The sequence below is a fragment of the Talpa europaea genome (genome assembly GCF_964194135.1).
Source record: "Talpa europaea genome assembly, chromosome: 6".
Classification (NCBI taxonomy): Eukaryota; Metazoa; Chordata; class Mammalia; order Eulipotyphla; family Talpidae; genus Talpa; species Talpa europaea.
Window position 1 is genome coordinate 111,716,444 of NC_140072.1, and position 13,674 is coordinate 111,730,117.

The 13,674-nt window shown below is 34.9% G+C and overlaps 1 protein-coding gene across 2 annotated transcripts in view; it reads right to left on the reverse strand.

The window, feature by feature from the left end:
• KLHL1 (kelch like family member 1) overlaps positions 1-13,674 on the reverse strand; it is a gene marked incomplete at both ends in the record, with an annotated part of 240,056 nt that overhangs the window by 159,902 nt on the left and 66,480 nt on the right. The gene's annotated exons all lie outside the window — the stretch shown is intronic.

Genomic DNA, 13,674 nt, shown 5'->3' on the forward strand with positions numbered 1-13,674 from the left:
GTACTTGTAAATATTTTAATCACATACATTAATAAATGCATAAGAAGACTTATGTAATATATATCAACTTTATGATTTTAAAAGGGCCATGATACTTAAATTTGACTAACTGCATCTACTACTAATATCATAGACTGTATCACAGTGAAGACATAGCTGATGGGAAGGATCCCAGTGTTACCACAATAAAAAGAATAAATTGATTTAAAAAATAAATATAAACAATACTGCATATCAAGGAGAAAACACTCAATATACTTAGATAAATTCAGCAGACCCAAACAAATGTTCTGATAATAAATCTTTAAGGGATTTTAAAAATGAAAATGAATTAGTCATAATATAACACATTTCAAGATAGAAAGTCACTTGGAGAATTCTACTTCTAAATACAATTCAGTAACTTATAGGAACAGCAGGGGGAAAAAATGATAGTTAAGGTAGAAAAACAACTATTTGTATTTAATGATAGCTACTAAGGTAACCAGGACTCCCCAAGACCAAATCCTAGAATAAAGGTAAACTCTTGAAAGTCAGCTCAAAATTCTACATGTTACTTTTTCTTTCCCTTTCAAGATATTTACTTATTTTAAGCAGCAGGGATAGGAATTTGAGAAACTCAACATAAAGCAACTAGGTAGACTCCCTGACAGTGTCAACAGTGCTTGTGGGAAAGAAGGGATATTAGAACTACATGCCCAAAGTTAGCCAAAGTTAAAGGCAAAGGCTAGACCTAAAGCAGGAAAGTTAGGGTAAAACTAGCCTCCTGTATTGCTTTTCCCCTAGAGGTATTTGCTGATTCCTATGCAGTGCTGGGCAAGCAGTGGATGTCTTCTAGGAAGTGGGTAAGTTATATAGCAATTAAAAGTTAAAAACTTGAATTTAAGGAACAACAAAGATGAGTGGCTATGGAAAAAAAAAACAAAAACAAAAACAAAGAATCTTACATGGGGTCTCTGAAAGGCTACATCTTAGGAAAAAGGGGAACTAGAAACAGGCAAGATAATACAAAGACTCTATCTAAATCCATCAATCCATCAGTTCTCTGATGCATTAAGAGGATGTTCTAATCTACATGGTAGCAAAAAATTAAATAAAAAAATCACTTTAAAGATAACCTCATTCACACTGAATTTCTTATATGTACATAAAGCTTGACATTAAAGGAAATATATATAGGGCTATAAAGATACATGGCCTAGCGAGAAAAAACACAATTGAAATAAGCACCTAAATTCTACAGATAATTTTCGAACACATGTTTCACAATTAGTTATTTAACTACAGTGAATACAAGCAGTACACTTTTGCAAAATATTGTTTTATTTGAAGAAATCAAATGGAAATAAATAAGAATATATAATATAACTTAAAATTTTGGTAGATTAACATTTGCAGATTGGATACAGGTGGAAAAAGTGTTCTTAAAAATAGAAATATATTTGAACTAAAATAATGAGATACAAATTTTAAAAAAAGTAGTTTTAACAAGTAAAATAGTAAGAGATTAAAACATTTGGCTAATTGTAGTCTTAAAAGCAAGGAAAGGCATGAGAGGGAAGAAAACATCTGAAGAAATATCAGCCAAGGATATTTTTTTTAATGTGTTAGAGACATCAATTTATAGATTCAATATTCAGTATAAATTCGAGGATAAATAAAATACACGTCACAGCAAGTTCAATGCAAAAGTTAAAGAAAAGCAAACAGCTTTCTTAGATGCTACCAGAGACCTGAAAAAAATATTTCCCCCAAGTTTTTAATGATGCAAAAATAACATTGTTACAAAATTTAGGGAGAATTGTTAAAAGGAAGGAAAACTTATGGTCATTCTCTCTCTTAAACATATCTAAAAAAAAAAATCCTAAGAAAAAAATGAGCATCCAGGGCCTCCTCTGGTGGCGCAGCAGTTGAGCGCTGGGCTGCGAAGCTGCCCGCAGCCTCGGCAGTGCCAGATTGATCCCCAGGGAGGGTCCCGCATGGCACACAGACCTCTCCTCCTGCGCCTGCTGCTCCCCTCGGCAGCGTGCTTCGTCAGTCCACCTGTTCTACTCTCTGCTCTGGCTCAGGTGACTTCTCTCACCCTCCCATGCTTCTGACTGTACCCAGTGCTTGTATAAATAAATAAATAAATCTTTAAGAAAAAAAAAAATGAACATCCAAATAAAAAAGTATATAAGAAAGAAATTTAAATAAAATAAAAAAACATATTAAATGTGTAGTTGATAATGCATCACAAATAAGTTGAACTTAATTAAGGAACATATTTCAATAATATAAAGCCACTTAATTCATACCATAAACATCACATTTAATTAGATCATTTTCCTCCTTGAAGTTGAAAATAAAATCCATTAGTACTACTTCTATTCAACATTTTTCTGGAGGGCCTTGCCATGGTAATGTATGCAAGAGAAAAATTAATAAATCTCACCAGAGTAAGAGAAGAAAAAATAAACCTGATTATTTCCAGAAGATGTTGATGCACATAGAAATCAAAAGTTTCTACAGGCAAGTTTAAAAATTTAAATCCATTAAAAAATATGTTTGTTCCTTGTTATCTACAGTATTTGTCTGCACAATATGGTTATTTCTAGCAGATTTTACAAGTGGTTCTTTAAATATTTGAAACTAATACAAATTTTACAATACCATATGTTTGTCTTTCACAGTTTGCTAATTATAAGCCAGAATACAGTCATTTCCCAGCACACATTTTAGTAATTCAGGCTTAGTCCTATCTATGTAGTAAGAACAGCAAAATCCTCTTATACATTAGAACATCGAAAGGAAATGAGATAAAATGCCCTTCAGGACACTTTTTTTTATTTTTTTAAGATTTATTTATTTATACAAGCACTGGGTAAAGTCAGAAGCACGGGAGGGTTAGAGAATTCACCAAAGCCAGAGTGGGGAGCAGAACAGACAGACTGACGAAGTACACTGCTGAGGGGAGCAGCCGGAGAGGCAGGAGAGGTCTGTGCGCCATGTGGGACCCTCTCTAGTGGCCAGGGATCGAACTGGCGCTGCAGAGGCTGCAGGCAGCTTCGCAGCCCAGCACTCAACCACTGAGCCACCAGGGGAGGCCCCCTTCAGGATACATTTTTAAATCTAGAATGAACCTGTCATTACTGACTTTCAAGTACCTAACTAATCAACTCAGGGCTATATATACCACACATAACAAAACTGCCCCAAGGAAATTCTAATGTTTCTGGTGTGGTATGGAGATTGCATGAAGAAGATTTGAAAGTTAAGATTAAATTAGAGACACTGCTGAAGAATGATTCCAGGTTGCTTTTTTTATTTATTTTTAAAGATTTGTTTGTAGTTGTTTATGCATACCAAAAAAAAAACAAAAAACAAACAAACAAACAAAAAAACCCAAAAAACCAGCTGGGGTGTAGGCCAGAGGTGCAGGGGGTAAAAGGATTCACCAGAGACAGAGTGGGGAGCAAAACAGGCAGATCTACTGAAATACACTGCTGAGGGGAGCAGCAAGTGAAATAGCAGACCTTGCTTTACAATATGTGGGTTAGCTCCCTTGCTGGGGATCCAATAAGGCCATAGCAGTACTAGCACTGATATGTAACCCTGAGGCCACCAGGGAGGACCAGTTTCAGGTTGGTTTAAAGGAAGTTTGGGATAAATTCTCCATTCAGATCCTTATACTTACACATAAAAGTAGATATTTAGGGCAGAAAGCTAAGATTTTCATATCTGAGATATGTTACCAAAACAATAATTTAGTATATTTTAACTTCAAGTTTCCGAAGTTGTGACAGATGCAATATTAGAGCAAATACTGAAAGAAATAAAATAATGCAGTCTACAAGTTTGCTGTGATAAAAAGAAAAAAATGTAACAGAACATAGAATTTGACAGGTTTTATTCAAAGTAAAAAAAAACGAATTAGTGTAAACAAAGTACCTTACTTTATCTAATATAGTTATACTAGCAAATCCTGAATAGAATGTGCATTTGTTTTTTTCACAGTTTGAAAGTAAAATAAAAGAGTAAGACCTAAAAGAAAAGTGTGAACTTGAATATGAACTTGAAGTAATATATATCAAGTTCCTGCCTAGATTTTTTTCTAAAAGTTCTTACTTAGGGGCCTCCCCTGATGGCGCAGGTGGTTGAGCCCGCACTGTGAAGCTGTCCACAGCATGGCTTCGATCCCGGCCGGCATGGCAAAGCAGACCTCTCCTGTCGCGCCCACTGCTCCCCTCAGCAGTGTATTTCAGTCAGTCTGCCTGTTCTGTTCCCCACTGAGCCTGTGGTGAATCCTCTCACCCTCCCGCGATTCTGGCTTGTCCCCCAGTTCTTTTATAAATAAATAAATAAATCTTAAAAATAAAATAAAATAAAAGTTCTTACTGAGGTTTTGAGGTTTTCCATATTATATCTGAAAACAAGTCACTTTTCTTGAAGTTTGATCCATCTATCAGAGAAATGGCTATACTGATTTGACTTGCCTTTCTCCCAATAAAGTTACTGTCACAGTGCTTGCACATTTTTTCATAAAAATTCCCTGTTCTCAGGTTTGAGTAGGATTTGTCCTTGAACTTTGACTCATGATTTACAAAAGACCTTCCAGTCAGAATACTCTGGATATTAAGCTAAGATTTATTATTTACCTTTCTCATCACATAGCAAGCCTTATTAGTTTAACAAATAAGACCTTAAAATTGTAGGACAAAATTAGATAAAGATTATATCTTTATAATGTTTCCTATAAGTAAAGACAAATTTTACTGTGATGATCTTCATTATTGTCTAATTTTTAAAAATATATTTTCAGTCTAAATAAACTTTCTAATATCTCTCTAGTCAATGTCCGATGTTCCATGACACTGTGATTTGTTATCTTTATTACAGACAAACATAAAGCATCAAACTACAAGAAAAGCTATTTTAAATGTCCATTGTAACATCCCAACAGAATTTAAACATGCTGACTTCCTCAACCTAAGATATACTAAATAATAAAATGAATATTTTTTTTCTTGACCTCATGAATTACTCAAGCCGTAACAATATCTTCTCATTTCTATTCACAACCATGTCTTGATGTTGCATTGTCTGTACTTATTATATTAATCTCAGACTTTCTAAACAGAACTCAATCATTGTGCTCTATCTTACCAACCGCTCGATGATAAAACTGCTTTTGAAAAAAACACTAATAATTTTTTTTTTTAACTGAGGTAACGGTTTACAGCACTATATATGACTCAGAGGTACAAGATCACACACACACTCCCATTTAGGATTTCATAACTATTTTAGCTTTTGTTTCTGTTTCTTAATTGCTAAGAATGCAGCAACATATTTTCCTGTTCTTAGTTACTTACACCAAAAAATAATAACTTCCTGAAGATTTGACTGTGAATTAACTAAAAAAAAGTTTATAAACAACAACTAGTCATCGGTTTTCACTTTGGATCCCAACCTCTGTGCCTATTTAAAGTCATCACATCACATGGCGCTGGAAGGGATCATGCTCAGTGAAATAAGCCAAAAAGAAAAAGAAAAATACCGGATGGTCTCACTCATAGCAGGAATCTAGAAAACTTAAATAAGGGACCAGGAAAATGAATAACTATAAGAAAGTGAAAATCAAAATCAACAAAAAACTATGAACCAGAGACACTTTTAGGGGGGCGGGGGCGGGAGGGGAGGGATTGGGGTCAGAATGGGGGGGCTGCAATTGTATGGGGAATATAACAATAAAATTTATAAAAAAAAAAAGCACTGAAATAAAAAAAAAAAAAGTCATCACATCACAAATTCAGCCCATTGCAAATCAGGTTGAAGCCTTCAATACCTTCCAGGTTCAAATGCCATATTGTAAGCTCCTACATGATTTGATACTGTTAAATTTTTAGTACATTTGGCTCAAGTTCTAGTTCTAACCATACTAACTACTTCCAGTTTCTGCAATTTGTCATGACCCTTTCTTCTATAGCTCTACACACATATCTATAGTTAACACACATGCTTTTCTTTACTTGAAACCATCACTTAAAAAGTTTTCTTTTAATCCTCATAGCTTGGAAGATTGGGCTCTACCCTGACATGTTAATTACCTAGTGTGGTTTGAATATAAGCCTGCATGTAGAATATTTTAGTAGTTCAATAACTCATTGTTGATGTAAAGAATATTCTTTTTAAAGATGGTCTTGGCCAAGTACCAATTTTAATTTGTAATATTTGTTTGTTTCATACAGAATAAAAATATGTTTTTGGTAAAAGAATACATATTCCCAACCTAACAGAGTTCCTGGCACACACACAGTATTAAGCAAATATTTGTCTTAATTGTTAATCTTGAATTTCAAATAGCTTCCAGAGCTCAGGAGAAAAAAATAATACATAACTGCAATGAACAAAATATACATTTTCTTGCATTCTTTGGAAATGTATGAATATACATTTTCAAATAATGAAGAATATGCTACAGATGTTACTTTTAAAAATCCTTTCAACAGCTATGTTTATTTCAAACAAGGGTCCCTAACTAAGATTAGATCCCAAGATTATTATTAGTTCTTTTGTTTTTTTTAAAAGATTTATTTATTTATACATGTACTGTGTTCAGTCAGAAGCATGGGAGGGTGAGAGAATTCACCAGAGCCAGAGCGGGGAGCAGAGCAGGCAGAAGGACCGAAGTACACTGCTGAGGGGAGCAGTGGGCAGCAGGAGAGGTCTGCGCGCCATGTGGGACCCTCCTCCCGTGGCTGGGGAGCAGCCAGGGATCGAACCGGTGCCGCAGAGGCCACGGGCAGCTTCACAACCCAGCGCTCAACCGCTGCGCCACCGGGGAGGCCCATGTTATTAGTTCTTAAATGTCAATGACTAGGAATAGAAAAAATGGCAAAACAAATTTATAAGCAGGTGTCTTGTTTAAGATTTTGTTTTGAGAGAAATAATTTAAAGAACATTTTTACAATATCAAATAAGAGAATTACTCATATATCATTCATGGGCAAGACTTGAAAGTAATGAAAAGACGCCTTTATTTAAGTGAAAAAGTAACACTTTTTTAGTCTCACAAATTTGTGTATATTTCAAGCATGTTTGAAATATATCTCCTCATACTTTATTTCCATTTGAAATAACATTCTAAGCTATGTCTTAGGGAGAAATTAAATATTTGCTATTTTTAATATTTAATATTACTTAAATATTTCATATATACCTATTATTTTAATTTAAAACTGAGAACTCTTATTACAAATAATATCAAAGATCAAAAAGTAAACAAATATTCTCAGACAACAAAATACAATATTAGATGTCTATTTTATCTCAGAAACCTTCTATCTAGAACTACTGTGTATTATAGAAGGGGAAAATTAAAATAAATAAAAAATTTAAACTTTAACTCTATATTGTAATACTAGAGAATAAAATATCATCATCATGTGTTTTTCTGGATGAGTAAACTAATGTTCAAAAAAATGTCTATTTATGTTAAACTACTATTTTTAATATATTTTAATAATCCTCAAGAGAGAAATTTAGATCCTGGAAATAATATAACATACAAAGTTCAAGCACCAGGTGCTACTACTTAGTAATAAGAAAAATGAATATGGTCATTAATGTTGCTTCTGGGTACAATTTTCTCTTTAAGATAATTGGATTTTAACTAAGTCTTTTTATCAGAAGTACTGAAACACATATACACACAAATACCTTGATAGCACAGGACAATAAAAAAATAAATTTTGAGCCAGAAAACGAGTATATACATTCTAGGCTCCACCAGTTACTACACATTCTGAATCACAATTAATTTATCTGCATTATAAAAAACCATTAATAAGCCTCCTCAGAACCTCCCCAATGGCGCAACAGGTTGAACACAGCATACTGTGAAGCTATCCGAAGCCTCTGCAGCACTGTTTTGATTCCTCACTGGCCAGGGGGATTCCTATGTGGTGGCAGACCTCTCCTGTCATGCTCGCTGCTCCCCTCAACAATGTCTTCGGTCCTTCTGCCTGTTCTGCTTCCTGCTCTGTCTCTAGTGAATCCTCTCACCCTCGCGAGCCTCTGGCCTGTACCCCAGCTCTTGTAAAAAAATAATAATAAAAAAAAAGATTTTTTAAAAAAAAGCCTCCTCATAGAATGTGGAAAAAAATAAAATATGCATTTTAAGTTATTTTGCAGTTTAAGATGTTTCCAAAGAAATGTCAGATATGAAAATGTATTTATTAAGTGAAAGTTTTTTGTTTTTGTTTTTTTAATAAATTAGGTGCATAGCTGAACAGTACAATATGTTGCATTAAAATTTTGATCTTCTGTTGGGAAAGGCAATGAAAAGAATGTGTCAGCAGAATTGACCCGTGAGCTGGACCCAGATAATCTGGCGCTCCTCACCCTTCATCCCTGGGAATATGAATTCCCAGATGTGGCTCCATTAAAATTGCTACCTTCCTATCTAATGACCTGCCTTTCTCCCCTTCTCCCTGCTCTCTGTACCAGTGCTGGGTTAGTTATATCCAGAAAGCTCCCCAGGTCAAGCCCCACATCTACATTTTATAGTAAATATTCATACACAGCATAAACAATACATGTATTGTTTTCCTTTTAAACATTTTAAAATGCATAATCTATAGGTATATCTATTTGTTAAAAGTAGTTTAAAATGTTTGAAATTACATTTTTGAAATAATTGAAATATTCAGTGGCTTTAAACCCAAAGGAAATTGTGGTTGAGGGCCTGATGAGAATGGTTAGCAAATGAACTACATTTAGGTAATGAAAATCCTCCATAAAATGGTAAAATCTAGGAAAAAACAACTTCTCAGAGAGATATTCTGGCAATGAAATGCTTATAATATTGTGAAAGTGCTTTTAATATGAAATACAGTTGGTAATTGATATGTGAATGATTAATACAACACATATGAATTCTACTTTATGCTTTTTCTTATTAGAAACTCTCCAGTCTAAGATTTCATAATTAAAAAAAAAAAATCCAACTTTAGGGCTGATATTAAAATCATTTCTTGAACATATAATGGTAACATTTAAAAGTCTACAGACGTGTATTTAATCATTTGTTTTATTATGAAGTGTTTAATATCTAACTATATTTGCAAGCAGATAGTGCAACCAAAATTTACTGTCATAATTCTAAATTCCTGTAATAATTTATTTTGGGGAATAAGAAATAAAAGTACAGGGCCTCCCCATTGGTGCAGCAGTTGAGCGCTGGGTTGCGAAGCTGCCCTCAGCCTCTGCAGCACCAGTTCAATCCCCGGCTGCTCCCTGCCACCGGAGGAGGGTCCCACATGGCACGCAGACCTCTCCTGCCGCCTGCTGCTCCCCTCAGCACTGTACTTTGGTCCTTCTGCCTGCTCTGCTCCCCGCTCTGGCTCTGGTGAATTCTCTCACCCTCCCACGCTTCTGACTGTACCCAGTGCTTATATAAATAAATAAATCTTAAAAAAAAAAGAAAGAAAAGTACAGAAAACAAAATCATTTTAACTTTTTGATGTTACTATTTGTGAAAATTAAGAACCATGCATTGATAAAATTGTAAGTTAATCATTATCTTGATAGAAATGATATTTTCATAATAGAAATCTGTGTATTATGTGTCCTAGAGTATAGAAATTTAAGACGAGTAAGCTCTATACTTTTTAGAACATAAATAAGAAAAAATATTTATGTGTAACGTGTTGTAGCTTTATACTGAACTATTTAAAAGGTGTACAAAATATTTACACTGTATCACTCTAAAATATCAGTTCATTTAAGATCACTTGGTACTTACTAAAATGTGATTTATTTGATTAATTTTATTTCAATATTCACAATGTATTTCTAACTTTAAAATAGTAATCAAACCGAAAATGCATTTCTGTTGTTCAAATGAAATAGTCTGGAGTAAAACAGAAATTACTTTCCTCCAGATGAAGTAAAAAAAAAAAATAAAATAAAAGCAGCTACATAAGCATAATCCAGGTCAAAGGAAAAGAAGGAACAACAAAGGCAGGAATTTAGGAAGGGAGGCAGGAAGGAAAATCAATTATTAAATGTACTTCCCTCTCGCATTGGACTATCTAATGGTAACCACTGTCCTGTTTTCTAACACTAAAGATCAGTTTTGCCTTTTTTTGAACTTTCTATAAACGAACTCATAGAGTAAAATATGCACATATAGTTAGAGATAACTAGATACAGAGATATACAATGAGAGATGTAATACAGATATCTTTAGATGTTCTTATAGATAGCTACAGTGCAAGAAACTTCATACTAATGAAACTAAAATTACTGCATTATGAAAAGAACCATTAAACATAGAAAAATCTGCTACTGACAAAATAAGCACAATGAATGCTGTCTTTGCAATTTTTACTTTGAAAGTTTTCAGTAAAAAATTCTAACTGGAAAAAACATAAAATAATAGAAACACAAATATCTAGTTCCCTTTCCTATCTTCAGCATAGGGCAACAACAATGACAAGAAAAGAAGAACCAGCAGCTGTAGAAGAAAACAAACAAACCCAAGTCTTCTTGATAGTCCTAATCTACAACCAAAATGTTGCCAACATTGTGTAACCTTCCAGTCTGATCCTTCAGACAATTATAGCTCTGTTTCCTTCTGTATCTCACATTTGACATGAACAAAATAATAAATCATTTTATGTTGATATGTTTTGTCTCCCTCTAGATAACAGCAGGCACTAATCACACTATGAGGATTTAATACTATCAATATGAGGCAATTTACAAATTATTTTACTTCAGCACACAGGATATTTTAAATATTGTCAATATTCTGTGGTTGTAGTCTTTGTTATATTCTGTGGCTGTGGTTCTGCATTACTTGCTTTTGCCCCTTGAGCTAGACTTTGTTTTATTTTATTTAAGATTTATTTATTTATGCATACAAGAGCTGGGGTACAGGCCAGAGATGCAGGGGGGTGAGAGGATTCACCAGAAACAGAGTAGGGAGCAGAACAGGCAGAGTGACTGAAATACACTGCTGAGGGGAGCAGTGGGCGAGTCTGGAGAGGTCTGCTGCACCATGTCTGTAATCTCCCTGGCAAGGATTGAACTCTCACTGCGGTATCTGTGGATAGCTTCATGATGCTGATCCTTATAACACCTTGTGCCACCAGGGAGGCCCTGAGCTAGATTTTGAATGACACCTATAGAAGCAAGCCCTCCAGGTAATCCTCATGCATGTTCCGGTTTGGGATCCATTGATACTGAATTTTAGTCCACGGCATGGCCAGAAATCTAGGAATCTAAGCATTTCCTCTTACTAAATTATTACTAATCTATGCTACTTTATAATTTAAAATGTCTGCATCACTTGCTTTTAATAATAACTTGCAGTTTGTGTCAAGGGAAGAAGTGGAACCACCTGAGTTAATAGAAAGCTTGTGGAAATGGAAGGAAGCCTCTGTGGAGGAATATGTATTTTAACTGAGCCTTGAGGGATGAAAAGACTGTTATTATCACAAGTCTTACTTTATGGATGTGGAAACCAAAAGTTAGAAAGGCAAAGAAAATCTCTTGAAGTCACAAAAGTGGATATGAGGGTGGAATTCAAGGCAAGCCTTCTAGATATTAACTTGATTACTCCCAAAAGTAGCTGGTTAAATAAACATTATTAGTGAAACACTTGGCCAACGACTGCGTTCAGATTTCCTCAGTGCACATCTTTTGACCTAACTAGCCATTGCTAGACAATTCTCAAGACAGACTGTGAAATGAAACTTTGCTTAATAAATTATATAGTATAGCAATATATGTATTCCATATTAAAAACTATTTTTTCCTCCTATGTAAATATGCTGCAAAGGACAGCAAAAAGCTCATGCCTTTTTGAGAGTATCAGTAACTTAGCTGCACTTTATTTTTCTAACTATGTTTATTAGTAAATTAACACAGGTAAAATTAAATTGCCTTGAGTGGGCAACCCATTTTTAATGGCCACCACCATTACTCACTGGCCAGTGTATGTCTGTTTTATAGGGAATGAACTGATTTTTTAAAAAAAGATTTATTTATTTATGCATATAAGAACTGGGATATAGGCCAGAGGTGTGGGGGGTGAGAAGATTCATCAGAGACTGAGTGGGGAGCAGAGCAGGCAAATCTACTGAAATACAGTAGGGGAGCAGCGGGTGAGACAGGAGGGGTCTACTGCAACATGTGAGTTAGCTCCTTGGCTGGGGATAGAACTCATGCCACAGTGGCTGGTGATAGTTTGATAGCACTGTGTATTTAATCCCTGTGCCACCAGGGAAGCCCTGAATGAACTTATTATCACTAGTTTTCAATAAACAAATATTGAGAAATACAATTTTCCAAAGATGGTTGAGATTTTGTTCGTTGACTCCTTTGTTGCCTACAATACCCTAGTTCACATTTATTTTCTACCTTCTCTACTTGGTTCTGTGCCATGGAAAAGCCTGATCTTTATGCAAACCATCTTCTACCATCTTCAGCATCTCTATCTGGTTTAATTTGCAATTTGACCAGTGAAAGGTATAGGTCAGTTAGGTTGAAGAATGAGAAAAAGGTCAGTGTATTTTCCTTCCTATGCCCTGCCTCAAGTGGTGTTTTATTTCCATACATTCCTCCAAGAGAGAATCAATTCCACATAGACACTCCAGTGTACCAAATTAGTTGGGGCTCCAGATATAGTATTTCTTTCCCTTGGAAGACAGCACCTTAGATAACAATAATGCTGCATGGGATGCATAAGGAATAACAGGTATTAATGCCACATAAAGGCTTAAAATGTGAAAGAGAAAATATTTTTAAAAAGAAAAAGCAGAGATTCTGTTACATCCCAAATTAATTCATTCATTTGGTAGGTACAAGTTCCAGATGGATATTTAATAATAATCAGATTATCACAAATGTAATCAGGTAGTGATGATAATTATACCTGACATTCCAGATGTGATAGTTTTACAGAGGGAAATCAACACAGCACCTGGTAGTTAGTATGTAACTATCTACTTGGCATAACAATTTTTTTTCTCAAGCAACATTATTAGGGAAATAAGAACTTAGTCCCTATCTCCTACCAAGAACATCAACATTATTTCAATATCTTACCACAAGGGGGTGACAACTCTCCATTTTCTTTTTTTTTTTTTTTAAGATTTATTTATTTATACAAAAACTGGGGTACAGACCAGAGGCTCAGGAGGGTGAGAGAATTCTCCAGAGACAGATTGGGGAGCAGAACAGGCAGATAGACCGAAAATACTGCTTAGAGGAGCAGCGGGGAAAGACAAGAGATGTCTGCCTTGCCATGTGGGTATCTCCCTGGCCAGCCTGGAATTGAACCCGCACTGCAGAGGCTGTGGACAGCTTAGGACAGCTTCACAGCACTGTGCTCAAACTGCTGCACCACCAGGGAGTTCCCCCCACTTTTTTTCTGACAACTCTACATTCTCATACAGTTTGTTAGAACATTGAACACCGTGATATCCCATCACATCATGTATGTCCAACTCATCGTTGAATGTAGAGGCTAAGAAATAACAAGTATGCTAAATATCTCACATATCAAAGAGTGGGGGGAAAATCCTACAAAATAAAGTCACATTGTTAAAATTCTACGGGTACAATAGATTAAGTATGTTAAGTACCTTTATACTGTCTGCCACTAAAAATAAGGCATGAAGT